The sequence below is a fragment of the Acinonyx jubatus genome, chromosome B2 (genome assembly GCF_027475565.1).
Source record: "Acinonyx jubatus isolate Ajub_Pintada_27869175 chromosome B2, VMU_Ajub_asm_v1.0, whole genome shotgun sequence".
Taxonomy (NCBI): Eukaryota; Metazoa; Chordata; class Mammalia; order Carnivora; family Felidae; genus Acinonyx; species Acinonyx jubatus.
In genome coordinates this window covers 61092840-61109806 of record NC_069385.1, presented here as the reverse complement: position 1 = coordinate 61109806, position 16967 = coordinate 61092840, and the positions used below count along the sequence as shown (strand labels likewise).

Below are 16967 nucleotides of genomic sequence, written 5' to 3'. Positions count from 1 at the left end.
TTTGTTGGATTCATACTATATGCATTTTTAGAGACAACAGAGAGTATGTGATTATACTGTCTTGGTTTATAAAATAACTTCAAGAAAAAATATAGTGATAGGCTGGGTTTTTTAAAAAGCAAAACCCAACTATAAATTACTTACTTTATAAGTACTTTAAAAGTACTTTATAAAGTACTTTATAAGTACTTTATAAATTAATTATAACGAAAGGTAGATTGAGAAAGTAGTATTATTAGAAATAAAGAGAGATATTTCTTAAAGATAGATGGTCATTCATTAGGAAAATACAACAATTTTAAATTTGTAAGCATATGATAACATAAATTCAAAATGTGTAAATCAAAACTTAGCACTACAAGAATAAGTAACCAAATCCACTATAATATTGGGATATTTTAATACATCTCTCAGTGCTGATTAAAAAAAGCCAAAAAATTAAAATATATGATATCTTAACAGCATGATTAATAACTGCATTTAATTAACATATACAGAACACTACACAAAGCAACAAAATACTCAAAAGGAACTTGGACAAGATTTGAAGATCTGCTGGGCCATAAAGCAAGTCTTACCAAATTTCAAAGCTTTGAGTTTAGAGTAGTTCCTCTCACCACAGAATTTATTAACCAGGAATTAAACTAGAAATCAAGATAAAAAAGATGACTAGAATATTCATCAACTCTTCTAAAATTAAGCAATATGCTTCTCAAAAACAGCCCATTGATCAAAGGAATCACATCAGAAGTTAGGAGTAATTTTGATCAAAATAATTAAAATATAAGACACTCAAACTTAAGCAAAAGTTTGCAAAACAATAAGAAGAAATAAATCAGGATAAGAATGAAAAGTCCTGAAATAGGAAACAGATGTATATTAATGAAAGCAAAAAAGCCAAAAGTTGATTATTTGAAAAAACTAATACAATTATGTGGCATATAGTAAAACTGATCAAGAAAAAAAAGACAAGCAACAATTTACCAATATCAAGAATGAGAGAGGGGACACTACAGAACCTACCGACATAAAATATGTATAGAAATATTATGAAAAATGTTATGTCAATACATTAAAGCAATTAGATGAAAAAGACAAAATCCCCCACAAAAAATTACCAATACTGACTGACACTAAAAATTAGAGAAGATGAGTATCTGTTATTAACTAAATTGGCTGTATAATTAGAAGTCTTTCCACAAAGAAATATTTAATTCCAGTAGCTTCAACAATTAATTCTTGCAGATAATTAAAGAGGAAATAATACTAATTTTATACAAAGTCATCCAGAGAAAGAATAATGGAAACACTTCCTTATTCTCGACTTGTTTATGAGGCCTGTGTAACCTTTATACTAAAATTGAATTAGTATATTAAAATAAAGAAAAATTATAGACTTCGTGAGAGATTCATGAGCAATCCCAACACTATATTAGTAAATTTAATCCCTACTGGATAGAGATAATATATCAAGACTAAGTTCAGCTTATTCCAGGAATGCAAGTTTGCTTTAATATTTAAAAAATTGATCTTAATAATTCACCATACTAACAGACTAAAAGGGAAACATTATGTTATAATTTTAATAGATGCAACAAAAAGCATTTGATAAAATCCAACAACCACTTATGACCAACAGACAAAACAAAACAAAACAAAAAGCAAAAATGTACCAAAGTAAGAATAGTAGAGAAGCTCTTTAATTTGATAAAAGATTATCTATGATAATGTGTAGCAAACATCATATTTAATGCTGAAATATTGAAAATTTTTCCCCTGAGGTTGGGAACAAAACGATATCAGCTATCACTACTTTAGCACTGGAATGGAGGTCCTTAGTAGTGCAATGGGGCAAGACAAAAAAAAAAAGGTATAAAGATAGTAAAAGAAGAAATGAATTATTTGCAGATAACATGCATGTATATGTAGAAAGTTCAAAATTATCTACAATTAAGTAAACAAATAGAGTACATGATTTAGCAAGGTAGTTGCATATAAACTTACACCAAAATCAATTATATTCCTAAATATCAACTATGAATAATTAGAATGTACAATTAGTATAAAAAAGCTAGAATAAGTGAGGCAGTGACAGCCGTGGGTTTCAGTGTGCCGTAGTATGAAGTGTGCCTTGCCACGTGCTTGCTCAGCTCCTCAGCTGTTATATTCCAGGGTCCCTATGTGTCCCTACAGAGGCATTCTGAGCCCTGTGGTGGCTGAGGCTTTGAGCTTTCATTTACTCCATCGTGCAATCACTGTCAAAACACATCTGCCTATTCTCTAAGTCCCATACCATAATCTCTATCTTATCTCTAATTAGTATTATTTTTTCTTCATACAGCATATGAAAACTTTCATTTTTTGTTTTTTATCGCATCACTCGCTACAATGTGTCGTCTTCAGTTGAAAGTAGGAAAACAGTGATCTTGATCACTAAGGCTTCATGGGATCCAGCTGGCTTGTCAGGAATGTGGGTTGGCGCTGGGTCCTGTTTCAAAATGAGTGTGAAGCCTGAGGAGACACTGCCTTCTGAGATGTTGTCCAGTCTGGGTTAAATCTATGATATGTGTAACTTAAATGATGTATTTTCTTTGCAAGATCTCCATACCATGAAAATAACGAAAGAAGACTTTCAGGTAAAAATGGCATATAGAACTACCTTCTCGGTCTCGAAAATATTTGACTGGATTTTGGCAAAAGGGATGTCTTAAAACTGCATAAACCTGAAGCCTAAGAAAATAGAGGAGGTGAAACAACAACAAAATCTTAGAAAATGGAAAGCAGATGGAAGACTTAGCAGAATCTTTAGAGTCAGAACCAAAACCAGGAGTAGGGAAAGTGGACGGTCCACCTGACTCACACCACAGACTCCCCGCAAAGGCTCAGGCGTGAGAGGTTTCTGTGAGCTAATAACAGAAGGCTAGTGAAGTTCAGCTGAAGAAGTATTTAGGTCCCCATATTCATCTTCTTCCACACATAACCTGGATTTCAGCCCCTTTCCACACAAGCAAGAGATTGGAGGTTTATTATGAAAAGAGGGTAAAGCGGAAGGTTAGGGTACCAAACCCGTAACTGATCACTTACACCCCTAGCTCTTCTTCGCACTCAGCTCCCATAGGCTCAGCCCAGCAGACGCCTTCCTGTTGGTGTTTGGAAACTCATCCTTGGGGGACATAAGAGCCTGTCTCACTGCAGGGGGTCCACCCTTGACAAGCTCTGCCCAAGCACCATGGGCCTCCTCCTTAAATGTGAGCAAATACCCCAGATCCTCAGAACCTGTGGAAAAGCCTTCAACATAAATGATACAGAACAAAAGAAACAATCATGAGGAAATAAAAGTTTTCCCTAAAATCTATCATTGATATCCTCAGCAAAATATAATTTATGCAATGTATGATTCCCCAAATGTCATAAAAACAACTTTCAAGGTCAGAAAAGAATTCTTAGAAATTAAAATTGTGATGGCAGAAATGAAAGGCTCAGAAGAAGACATAAAATATAGAGTTCAAATCTCCCCCCAGAAAGTGGAACAAAAAGCTAGTGACAGGGAATAAAATGCAGTAGAATTAGGGGAACCTCGAGGAGATCCCAAAGTCTTTAAAATGAGTTCTAGAAAGGGGAAGCAAAGGAAATGGAGAAAAGTAACTTAAAAAAATAAAATTAAATCAGAACTAAAGGTTGGGCATTCCATAAAGGAAAGGAGCCCCTGATTGCTCAGCCCCAGGTATGAAAGCAGATCTTCCCTGAAGCGCATGATGGAGAATCCACTCTAAGACGAAATGGAATATATCAGATCTAGGCGAAGAAGAGTATCTGCATTGAGCAGCACCTACCACACTGTGCATTATTCTACATGCTTCTGCGTCCTAAAATAGGAAATTTAACTCTACCCTTAGAGAAGTTTTTCTGACAGAAGAGCTTCTAGCAGAGGTGCGAAAGAAACCAGGAGAGACGGGTAATAATAATCAGATAGGAAGGGGTGGCGAAAGGAGGAAGGGTTTTCATCAGGGATTTATTTTACGTGCAACAGAACTCAAGCTCTATATAGAGCAAGCAGAAAGGGAAGTTCTGGACCATGTAACTGGGAAGTCCGGGCGTGGTACTACCGTGAGCACAGAATGAGGCAGGAACTCAGATGATGCCAGGATCTATCTCTCTTCCTGTATCTCAACTTGGCCTTCTCTGTTGATGGCTTCATTCTGAAGGCAGTCTTTTCATATGGTGGGGAAGATAGTTGAGGGCATCTATAAGCCTATTCTTACAATGTGTGATTCCAGAAGAGATCCTCTGTGGCTGGGTGGCCTGGAGACAAGACTCATGAAAGACTGTAATTGGCCCTGCTTCATGCTGCTAAATTACTCTGCTGGGAGAGTGGCTAGTCTGACTGACCCTCACAGGTCAAGTGCACCTTTCAGCAATGAGGAGATGTTGTTGACAGCCCCACCAGAACCACCCGGAAAGGTGAAATTAGGTTCCACAAAGAAAAGGACGCTTCTGGGCAAACAAGTTATATCTACAAGGAAGAAGAGGTGAGGCTTCAGATAATACATAAGGTAAAAATGGAAGTAGTGACCATGTGAGAGAGAGGGTTGGGGTTTTGTTGTTGTTTTGTTTTGTTTTGTTTTGTTTTTTATTAACACTTCCCTAAGGCTTCTACAAAGCATCTCTTACTATTTCAATGTAGCACCATAGTGGCTCTAATGTGTTCCCTCCACCATTTTAGAAAATCCCACTCTCTTAGAGCTCTAACTAACTGTAAGTCTTCCAACCAGCAGGGTGTGGATGAGAGCAGAAAGGATAAAGAGTTTCCATGTGGTGAGTTGATGTTGCGTAAGCGAAAATAAGTCTTTTTAGATTATGCTCCAAAGACATTTAGTGGATTAGAAAAGTATTTATTAAGTACCCCCTCTGTGCCCAGATGGCCATAGACACTGAAGATATGAAAGAAATAAAAGGAACAATTTCTGTCTTTGAACTGTCTTTGACTCTCTCTCTCTCTCTCTTTCTCTCTCTCTCTCTCTCTCTCTCTCTATATATATATATATATATATATTGAGTTTTGTCGCATCCTCATTCACAACATCTCCATTTTTCATTTAATAAACCTTTATTTACCATGTACCATGTTCTAAAAAAATGGGACCCTCCTATGGGACACTTTCTCTTCTGTCGTATGATCACTGCTATCAAATCTGGACTGCTATAATCAGATTAGCTTTTCTAAGATCCGTCTTTAACAAAGCCGTCCTACTCAAGCCTCTCTTCTGTTGCCTGATGGTTATTAGCTTGAGCTTGAACCCTGGACCAGCATTTCTCCGTATGGATTCTACCTCTCTTCTTTCATTCCAGTGACAATTCTCGTCCAATCCAGTCTCCTGGCCATCAATAAACATACTATAGGGTGTGTGTGTGTGTGTGTGTGTGTGTGTGTGTGTGTGCGCGCGCGCGCATGTGCCCACCTGCACCCTTCTCCTCAATTAGATTCTAAAATTACTTAAGAGTAGGAAATGCTATTATGGAAAGAACATGGGCTTTGCACTCAGACCTAGTGCTGAAACTATTATACAGCATGGCAGTTAGGTAACCTGTCTGACCACCAGTTTCCCCAGCTGTAAAGGAGAAGTGTCTCTCACACAGTGCTGGGCATGTAATAAATGTTAGTTTCTTTTCTTCCTTTTGGGTCCTCTCCAGCACCCACTAGAATGCTGAACACAGCAGGGTCTTGGCCAAACACACAAAAAGACTGCAATCATATAATCAAAGTAATTCATTTCAAAATTGGCTCCTTAACTACAGCTATTCTTTGAGGCCACAGGAAATGAAGAAACCTTTCCTCTTTTGTTAGAATCACAGCCTCTGGTTAACATTTTAGAGATTTCCTCTGTACTATTACCAAGGCAAGAACTAGACTCTGGATTTTTTTCAGCCATTCATCCTGTATTTTTATTTCTGATATCTCAGACTCATCTTTCATGCAGCCAGAACCTCAACACCAGCTCCTGAGGCTTAATTTTCTTTTTGTTTTTAAATCAGAATTCCATGCTGCTGTGCAGATAGCCTGGCAGGAGAGATCTGGTGTGTGAGGGTCTGAGTCCTCCAGTGGAGAATGAGGAGTTGTCCAGCTTCCTCCAGGCCTGCAGAGTGGACGTCTGGGGCCAGATTGATTTGCTGCTGCCGCTCTGTGGTGAGTTGGGCAACTACTGAGTGACAGAATCAGCTTAGATTATTAATGGCCAAGTCTCAGAAGATTCAACGACTAAGTTCCAATGAGCAATCCCAAAAGAGTCCAGGGAGTTTAATTCTGCGTTATAATAGTATGGAGCCTAGAAAACTTATCTAGAAAAGTTTGAGGGGTGTTTGCTACTGTTTGGGCAAGAAATGGCAACAGAAATACCTTTCTGAGATGTATTTTCATAATCTAGAAAGACTAGACATGAGGCTAACAGGAGAAATCCTTTGAATCAAATTGTTGAGCATCATATTAAAAAGATGCACAGAAAGTTTTTGTATATATTAAGGTAAAAATATATATATATATAATTTTTAACTTTTGTTTATTTATTTTGAAGGAGAGAGAGACACCATGAGTTGGGGAGGAGCAGAGAGGGAGAAAGAGAATCCTAAGCAGGCTCTGCACTGTGTCTCTTGCAGAGCCTGATTCAAGGCTTGAACCCATCAATGGTAAGGTCATGACCTGAGCGGAAATCAAGAGTCAGACACTTAAATGACTGAGCCACCCAAGCACCCCTAAAGTAAAATTATTTTTTGTATCCTACCTCGTGTAACAAATTGATAGAAAGTATTAGAGGAGTCCCTCGGTGGCTCAGTCGGTTAAGCGTCTGACTTCAGCTCTGGTCATGATCTTGCAGCCCGTGAGTTCAAGCCCTGTGTTGGGCTCTGTACTGACAACTCAGAGTCTGGAGCCTGCTTGGGATTCTGTGTCCCCTGCTCTCTCTGCCCCTCCCCTGCTTATGCTCTGTCTTGCTCTGTCTCTCAAAAATAAATAAATGTTTAAAAAAAAGTAGTAGAAAATAGCAACAGCATGACACATAGATGAACATTAATGGGTCAGTTATTCTTGTATTAGCCTTACTTGAAGTTACTGAGAATAAATGAGACAAAGTCTCACATTTTACTCTAGATATTATTCTACAGAAGTTGGTCTTATGCTTTAACATAACCTAAATTTCAGGGACCTACTATTTATAGCAAGAGAATATATAAGCATTTTAGGTGGTGATTTGGGGTTTTTTTTTTTTTTGCTGTTTTGTTTTTTGTGGGTTTTTGGGTTTTGCTTTTGTGGGTTTTTTTTTTTTGCATTTAAAGATAAATCTATTTTGTTGTAAAAGGAGATTCATGGATGAATCATTGGAAGGTAGTGTTGAGTGACAAAGGCAAGTGCGAGAGTACCTCAGACAACAGGATATCCTTTCCAAAAAGTTCAAAAAGCAACTAAACTAAACAATATATCATCTAGACATATATGTGATGAAAACCACATTTGCAAAAGCCTAGGGATGATAGATAAAGACAAACTTCAGGACAGTGGCTCCTGTGCACTGGAGGCGGTAACTGGAACACACTGGCTGACCTAAGTTATTGGCAACATTCCAGGGTTTGTGTCAGGCAGTGTGTTCTTGAAGGTTCACCACGTTATCAAATAGATAAACAAAAGGTTTTAAGATGAAACTATGCGTGAGCCCATAATGACCATGTCTTGAACTAAGAATTTGGATCAATCCAATTTGGATCAATCCAATTTTCCTTTCATTTATGAAAAACTTAATTGTAATAAAATAACTCAGGAGGAAGGCACGAGCGTTATACTTTTTAGAAGCTGAAACAAATTTTCAAGGTAAGCTGTGTGCATCTTTATCACTAGCTCTAGTCATATCAATGAAGTAGGAGTTAATTCTCCCCAAATCAGTGAGACCTTAAGCTATAGAAGGGGGTGAGGTTGAGGAGGACACTGGGAGGGAGGGCAGGAGGATAAATTAAGAGAGAAATGAAGCACATCTGTATCGATGGGAAAGTGTCCAGAATATAAAGGCATGAACTGAAAAATCTCTTGGCTGACAGTGGCCTCATTGGTGAAGCCGTTGCATAAGACATACATCTAACATGAATGCACAATTATCTGTTGAACACCTATTATGCTAGGAAAGAAATACAGCTACCCTCTCAGGGGGTTTACAGCCTGAGGGTAAAAGGCCTAACACATCCTTAGGTTCAAAGAGATCATTATGTCCCCCTATATGGGAAAAGAAATTAGGAAATAAATGGTGAAAAGATCAGACTCCCAGAAAGGGATACCAGTTTTGCATAAAGATACTGGAGAGAAGTTTAGGAAACTTGATTCAAATTCTCATAGCAAAACAACCACCTGCCTTCCCTCCTACCCGCCCCTCCGCTGGTCCTCCTCTGTGAGTTGCAGGCAGACAATGCTGAGCAGCAAGGCTGATGGAAAGCTCTTTGGAACATGTTCTCTCCTCTTCCTATCTACAAGATTCATTTAGCTCACATCACTGGGCGCCTGCTGTATGCAAGTCATATAGATGTAGATGAAGGTTTTCAAACAGGCATTGAATTGGGCCACCTGGGTGGCTCAGTCAGACTTTGGCTCAGATCATGATCTCAGGGTTTATGGGTTTGAGCCCTGTGTCAGGCTCTGTGCTGACAGCTCAGAGCCTGGAGCCTGCTTTGGATTCTGTGTCTCCCTCTCTCTCTGCCCCTCCCCTGCTCTCTCTCTCTCTCTCTCTCTCTCTCAAAACTAAATAAACATAAAACAAATTTTAAAAATAGGCATTGAATTAAAAATGGAGCTCCCCCTTTTTTTCCTGGAGAAGACTGTCACCTACAGCAGTTATAAAACCCGAGTCTGTCTGATGTTATTCCGCCTGGTCACAACATATCATTTGTGAACATTTAGATTTGATTTTGACTTGTGGTGCCTTACTAGGAGCATCTGTCCTGGCTACTGTGGGCACCCTCCCCTTTTGTTCTATAATCTATATCATTTGGGATTGGGGCTGATGGAACACCTGTAACCAGCACATTTCATAGACTGGTGCTGTTCATAGACAGCACCTTTACTGGAACTGCAATCTGTTTTACGATAATACTTACTTTCTGGTATTTAGTGATTTTAGCTTGAACACCTATTCCGGTAATTAAGCTGAAACCATGGCATGACTTGATTTAGAGAGACGGATGTTAGCTGCTTAGATCAGCACGTTCCAGGAACCTTCCATGAAATGATTTTCCTACAAACCGCCATCACTTTAAGGTAGGTGGAAAACATTGTCCATAGAAACTCTCTGACATACTTCCAACATTCAGTTATTCACGGTAATGAGGATCACGCAGGAAGCCCTGTAATTCCCAGTGGAACATCAAGTTAAATCCTGATGGCCTAGAAATAATGGCACTTTCTGGGTCTGTGTATCCAGGGGTCAGTTAGGCATTTGTCAGTGGTACTTTTTGCATTTTCTCAGGGTAGTAGCTGAGAGCTTAGACTGGTAGTCACCGGTCAGACAACCCAACTATCCCCAGTGGCCTACAATGTCGAGACTCTAAAGGGTACTCCAAGAACTAGGTGGAGTTCCAGCATCAAGGCAACCCAGTTCATACGCTCTGCAGAGACACACTGGCGGTCCCGCACACAACCCCGTGTGTGGCCTTCCTCTGTCCTCTGCTGTAGTCTTCCTCTGGGTGTAGAGCTGACCCACTGAGAATGGACGCTCTGCTGGCGTGGAGATAGCAGCTGGGAGTGTGGAGAACGGGCCATGCTGAGCTCATGGGGGCAGGAATGCCGCAGGTGAGGAAAGCACGGGGGCCACTTCCCAGGGGCCAGGCTGCTGGCTGGGTCCCCACGGGAAAGTGTGGAGAAAGTATTTTCTCTTCACTTGTTCTTGCTTCTTATTTTGTGGTATCGCAAAGCACTGTCATAGCCCAGGACACGGGGGTAGAACACTTATTTAAGGATTCCTTTTTTTGTTTCCCTTTGAAAAACTATTAAAAAGGGATTGTGTCTCAGGGTGGGTTCGATGGTGGCACAGAAGTGTGAAAAACTCTTAGTAGATTCCAGAAAGACACGGAATCTGGGAGTGAATAACATGCCAAGATATTTCAAATACGAATTGAGGAAAACGCTTTTCCAAGTGAAAGCTGTTGGGAAGCATTGCACTAATCAGCACAAATGAACAATGTGGTTTGGATCATTTATAATGAATTAGCGACGCTATCTAAATTTGCACAGGCATGTTTTCCATTGATTAGTTGATCCTGCGGTGGTTCTTGTCAGGTACGATTGACAAGGTAACAGAGGAGTTGTATGACTTGCCAAGGTCACACAGCTAAGGAGAGTGGTGAGGAGAGGTAGCTCCATATGACAGAAGTGTACTGGTGAAGAGTCAGAAGATCTGGATTGAATGTGTCCTGATTCAAATGAGCTAATTAATTTTGCAGCAGTAAGCAAGCAAATCACTTAACTGCTCAAGAAATCCCTCACTCATAAAATGAAATTTGCGATGATTAATTGCCCTCAATTGCTCTGAACTTTTATCTCCCCTCCCCAATGGAGATTAAAAAAAAATTAATCCCAGACTTGAGACTCCACCCAAGATCAATTAAATCTAAATCTTTCATGTGCTGGGCCCTTAAGCATTGTTTGTTTGTTTGCTGGTTTGTTTGTGTTCAAGCTGCCCAGCACTGAGAGCTCCTGATCTGAATGATTTCTGAGGTGACTTCCGTCTTTTACATTCAACGTTAATCTGTTCCCCAAGCCTGGATACTTTGAGGTCCATTGCATCAGCGTCCACAGTGTGAAAATTTGGCAAGAGGCTAAATGGGTTTGTTTGCAAAACTGGGACAGAAGTGCATGGATGCCAATGTCCATCCTGTGCTATGTCCTCAAACAGCTGAAAGGCTCCTGCAAATATCCCATGTAAAGTAAGTCCCATGTAAAGTAAGAACTCATTTGTGTAAGAGGAAAACAGCAAATTTTTGTTGAAAAGTAGTATAAGTTTAAGGAAAAGTCAAAACAGAGAAGGAGACAACTGTCACTTCTTTAGTTATAAGAATTAAAAATGTGTTGGCAAGAATGATGGTCTATAACAAGAACTAGAACTTAATGGTTCATCTCACTGAAGGAAGACATATCAATGCTAACATCCCTATGAATACTTGTTCTTTCTGCAAGAAGCTAATAGTAATTTCAAGCATGTATACATTGATTTATAATTTATTGAAGATGCTATAAACCCAAGGAATATTTCGATTGCTGTACTTTTCCTCAGCAACCCAATTTTAACCACCTGACATTATTTGCTAGGCATCATCTAGCCAACTTTCTGAACAGAAGGATATGCCATGTAATGGGGAATCCCCATTGTGTTTTAAAGGTAACACAAGACTTGTTGATCAGAAAGCAGTTTCTTTTTGTGCTGTGGGCTTACCATAGGGTCATGACACAGACACTAGTAAATGTGCTTTAAGCATGAAAAAAAAGCAGTGTTTTTTGGACTATTATTTCCATGGAGGAGAAAGAGATTTTCTGAATAACCGTAGGAAAGACTCGAATAAATTTACACAGGTTACTCAATCTGTAATACACTAATTGGTCTGGACCTCTCCAAAGATGAGAATGCAGCTCAACATTTTCCAGAGTCTTCTACCTCAGAGCCACTTTTTGTGGAGCATCCTGTGGGTTAGAGATGCTTACAACTTTGACAAATGATGGACTAGAAATAAAAAGATGGATCAGTCATAATACATTGGATTTTGCCATTACAAAGCATCTCTGTTGAATTTTTATATTAAATTTTTGCTTAAGATAACAAAGATTAGAGCAGAATAAGTATTTCTGTCTCTACTTCCAATGCATTGAATGTCTTCCACAGAAACTCTCAGAGGTGATAACCCTAAACACCTATTTAACAACCAAGTTGTCACGAAGATAGTACAAATCAAGAAGAAGAAAAAAAGAGCATAGTTTCAGAGGGAATATTGGATGCAATTAAAGTTATTGGTGATTCACTTACCATGGGGCAGGTAAGTCAGCCTCTTGTCAGTTAAAGTCAGAAATAATGTGCCATTAGAAGATTGAAGGAACCCCCAAACACTTGCTTAATTTAGGTAATGATGATTATCTATTCAAAGAATGCTCTGTATTTATACTTGGCTATAAAACTGTTTTGGGTGGTGAAAAATATAATTGCAAAACTAAATCGAAACTCAATTTGACTTTTATAACATTACCAGTTTAATTAACAAATACATAAGTGATGAAATTATAGGAAGCATATTTTAAATTAAGATTGCTAACCTAAATGTTTGAGATATAAACACAATTTATGCTTGTTCAGAATTGGCAGGAAGTGTTTGGAATTGAACTGTGTTCTTGCATGAAGCTTCCTGCCTCGTGGTAAACACAGAGTTCTTTCCTGGGGTTAGGAATAACAAGAATGAGTGAAATCTTCAGATAATTCAAGAGTTTAATTTTAGTTCACAGTTCCAATTTCCTCCTCTAGTAAATCACATCACTGCTGCTAAAAGTAGGAAACACGGCTAATTTTAGTTTTGTTATTTTTCCTACTCCTATTCACACGTTAATAAGCAATGAAAGTGCATAAAGCAGGGCACAGGGGAGAGAGGTTTTTTTTTTTTTTTTTTAAGACAAAACAACATCGGGGGAAGATATCTACTGATTAGGCAATGGTTCCCTAAATTAATCAAGGGTGTGTCAGCAAAATTAGAAATCAAAATAATGCTGAAGACCAAATGCCCTTTTTATTTTTATATTTTTAAAAAATTTTTAATGTTTATTTTATTTTTTGAGAGAAAGAGACAGAGCATGAGTGGGGGAGGGGCAGAGAGAGAGAGGGAGACACAGAATCCGAAACAGGCTCCAGGCTCTGAGCTGTCAGCACAGAGCTGTCAGCACAGAGCCCGACACGGGGCTCGAACTCACATACCATGAGATCATGACCTGAGCTGAAGTCGGCTGCTTCACTGACTGAGCCTCAACAGGTGCCCCAAATGCCCTTTTTTAATGGTACTATTGAAATGTCTGCTGAAAGAGTGCCCATTTTTTATTTACAGACTAGGACTGTTTGGAAAACACACTACTTAAAGTAAGTGAATCAGCCAGTTTATAGGGTGTTAGGAACAATATTCTATGGTGAGGCCACTGAACCATTCCTTACCTTGAGTAACAAGAATCGGAGGATTCCGGGAGAGCACTCTGGGCCCAGAGTAATAATGCCAAGCACCAAGAAGGTCTGCATTGATTGTCGCTGCATAGATGAAAGGGGACCAAATGAAAAAGTTATGGAAAGAAGGATGTCACCTTTAATGTTAGCCTTGTTATTATTTTATGCCTGATTTCTTAATTTGTGAACTTCCAAAAACTTCATTCCCTCTAGAATTAGGATTTTTCTTCTTTACCCTCTATTTTATCTTACCCCTGCTCCCTACTGATGAATTCCCCTGATCCAACTTGTTTCCCAACTACCTGGTTTCCAAGTTCTGCCTACTCTTGGATTCTCTGTTGCCTTCCTTCTTCTACCAACCTCTGTCCATCACACGGAGAACCAATCAACTCCACAGTCACTGATTTCTTGGACACCCATCTATTATTCCATTCAATTCTTCCCTGCAGGATGTGGCCCCAGAGTCCATCTGCCCCATCACTCTGGAGTTAAGCACATGAAGGGGTCCTGTTCCCAGGTGTGACTATGACTATGAATCTGTTTAAACAAGTAGATATTTTAAAATAAATACTAACTCATTATTCCTCTCTGCCAGCCCCAATACCATCAGCAAAACAAGTTTGTGGGCATATTCATAGTCCATGAGAAAACTCTCCACATACACCCAGGCCATATGACCACTGGAGGAGTTCTATGTGTTTGCAGGTTCCCAGAGGTTCTAGCTCAGGATATCTGGTGGGAGGATACTGATGCGCAGTCAGGCTCAGGAACTCCAGGGTTCTGTGTCATATTCTTCACATGGAATTGGCTTCCGAACACCCAGCTGTGATTCATCTGACTGAAGCAGCTTGGATCGTAGAGCTGCAGTTTCTATTATCTTTTACTTCAGGTGTTCTATTACATCTTAGACTTTTGGAAGATTAAAAAAAAAAAGGAATCTCACTTTCAGATGTAAAATGGTGCAAGTGCTGTGGAAAATAGTATGGCAGTCACTCAAAAAATTAAAAATAGAATAAAAAACGGCATATGACCTAGAATTTCCACTTCCAGGTATATATTCAAAAGAATTGCAAGCAGGGTCATAAAGAGATATTTGTAAACCTATGTTCATAGCAGCACTACTCATAATGGCCCAGAGATAGAAGCAATCCAAGTGTCCATCCATGGATGGATGGATAAATAATATGTGACGTAAACCCACAATAGAATATTATTCAGCCTCGGGGACCCTGGGTGGTTCAGTTGGTTAAGCGTCTGACTCTTGGTCTCAGCTCAGGTCTTGATCCTCAGGGTCATGAGTTCAGTCCCTACATTGGGCTCCACACTGGGCATGGAGCCTACTTAAAAATATAAAATTAAAAAATCAATATTATTCAGCCTTAAAAAGGAAGGAATTCTGACACATGCTACAAGACGAATGAAACTTGAAAACGTTATGCTAAGTGAAATTAGCCAATCACAAAAAGACAAATAATGTATGATTTCATTTACATGAAGTACCTAGAGTAGACAAAGTCACCGAGACAGCAAGTGGGATGGTTGTTTTCATGGCCTGAAGGAAGAGGGGACTGGAGAGTTACTGTTTAACGGGTAGAGTTTCAGTTTTGCAAAATGAAGGTTCTGGAGATTGATGGTGATGACGGTAACACAATAATACAAATGTATTTAATACTACGCTTAAAAATGGTCAAGATAGTACATTTATGTTATTTTGTTTTATTGTGTATTTTACTGCAATTAAAACATTTTTACTTATTTATTTTTTATCTTTTAATATTTATTTATTTTTGAGAGAGATAATGCAAGCAGGGGAGGGGCAGAGAGAGGGGGAGACAGAAGATCCAAAGCAAGCTTTGCACTGACAGCAGCAAGCCCGACGTGGGGCCCGAACTCATGAACCGTGAGATCATGACTTGAGGTGGAGTTGGACACTCAACTGAGTGAGCCAGCCAAGCACCCCAATGAAACATTTTTTAAAAAGATACTGCCTGCTGAAAAATTTTTAAAAATAAGACACAAAGGAAAAAAAATCCCTCTTTCTTAAGCTTTGGTTCCTAATTCCAAGATACAGTGCAGCTATGAATGCAGATTACAAAGTCAAAATGAACTTTCTAAGCTAAGAAACTATACTGTTGTCAGATTTTATTCAAATAGTATAACATTCAATTGAGCATCCACCATATTTAAGTGTATTAAGTGCTGTCAGGGGTGGGGGGAGGCAAGTATACAACTGTATAGGAGAGAATCTCAGGCATGGAAAAATCTGAAGTCTACCTGAAGGGATAAAATACATACACCAGTAACTACACTGTGGAATTGGATGCCATGTGAGAGAGAAAATTAAGTGTCATGGGAAAGCACAGTCAATGTGAGGAATAATAGATGGAGTTGGTGACAGTCGATTTGAGTTTTGAAGGCTGGGGAGATACTGACAGGCAGAGATGTGGGGTGGTCTTTCCAACTAGAAGGAGCAGTAAATAGAAAAGCATGAGCATCATTGCAAGAACAGGGAACTGGAGGTAGGCAGATACAGTGGGTTGAATCCACTTTAGACCTAATTTGAGGCAATAAGAAACCATTAAAGGTTTTTGAGTTAGAATAATCACAAAAAAACCCAGCTCTTTTAAAGATTCTAAAGATGTAATCTGCACTGTTTATCTTAGAACGGATTTGAGAATGCAGGTAGGATATCAGCCAGAAAACTATTACAGAGGCATGTAAAAATTAATGACCACTTGGAACACAGAAGTGGCAACAGAAATAAAAATAAGGGGAGGGGATGAGCTGTTGTGAGAGACACCACAGACAACAGGGTAGGATGGAGAGAGCACTAAATTGGGAGTCAGGGGTCCAGGAGGTAATCTTGTTTTTACTAGCCCCTTCTTTTTGTAAGCTTGGAAGGTCACTTAACATGTCAGAGCTTCAGTTTTCTCATGTTTAAAACAATTTTTAAGTGTTTATTTATTTATTTTTGTGCACGAGCAGGGGAGGGACAGAGAGAGAGAGAGAGAGAGAGAGAGAGAGAGAGAGAGAGAATCTTAAGCAGGCTCCATGCCCAGCACGGAGCCCCTGACACGGGGCTCAATCTCAGGACTGTGAGATCATGACCTGAGCTGATATCAAAAGTCAGCTGCTTCACTGACTGAGCCCCCCAGGTGCCCCCCAGTTTTCTCATCTATAAAATTTGGGAGTTAGGATAATTTCAATGGTTGCTTCCAGCACCAAATGTCCAGGATCTAAACTGAAGTTATAGTTTGGTGGAGTCATCACAGGAGGAGTGGTGATTGCAGCCTGGATGTCAAGAAAATCACCAGGGAAGAGAAAGTCAAGGAGGAGATAGCAATCGTGAAAGCCCTATCTCCCTTCCCTGGATCCAGTAAATAAGACTATATCTCAGCCCAATCCTGCTGACAAAGGGAAACGACAGATGAAAGTATAAGAAGAAAACAAAGAGAACCGGCAGTTGGAATAGGGAGTCTCACGTGTGACCCTAACACTCAAGTTACATTTTTTCTCCCATGGGAAGTTAATGAAGCTAAATTGGACTTGACCGGATTTATTTTTTGTCTCTCCAGAAGGTCTGCTTCCCGTGATGCCTCTGTGTCCATGCCACAGTTGTGAGGCAAACTGGACCCGTTGTTGGTCTGGCAGGAGAGAGCACCAGGGAGGAGAACAGCTGAGCTAGCAAGGGCGCGTGTCTGTGTTTTATGGTCATGTTCCTCCTGGCTTGAACGATGGCACCACCGTCATTCTGGC

The 16967-nt window shown here is 39.5% G+C and overlaps 1 long non-coding RNA gene across 1 annotated transcript in view; it reads left to right on the top strand.

Moving 5' to 3' along the window:
- The window catches only part of LOC128315569 (uncharacterized), a 122792-nt gene that overhangs the window by 94661 nt on the left and 11164 nt on the right, over nt 1–16967 (top strand). Inside the window, exons 3-5 of the long non-coding RNA XR_008298444.1 lie at nt 6034–6184; nt 9150–9286; nt 11901–12051. This is a non-coding gene — a long non-coding RNA (uncharacterized LOC128315569). The remainder of the gene's footprint in view (nt 1–6033; nt 6185–9149; nt 9287–11900; nt 12052–16967) is intronic.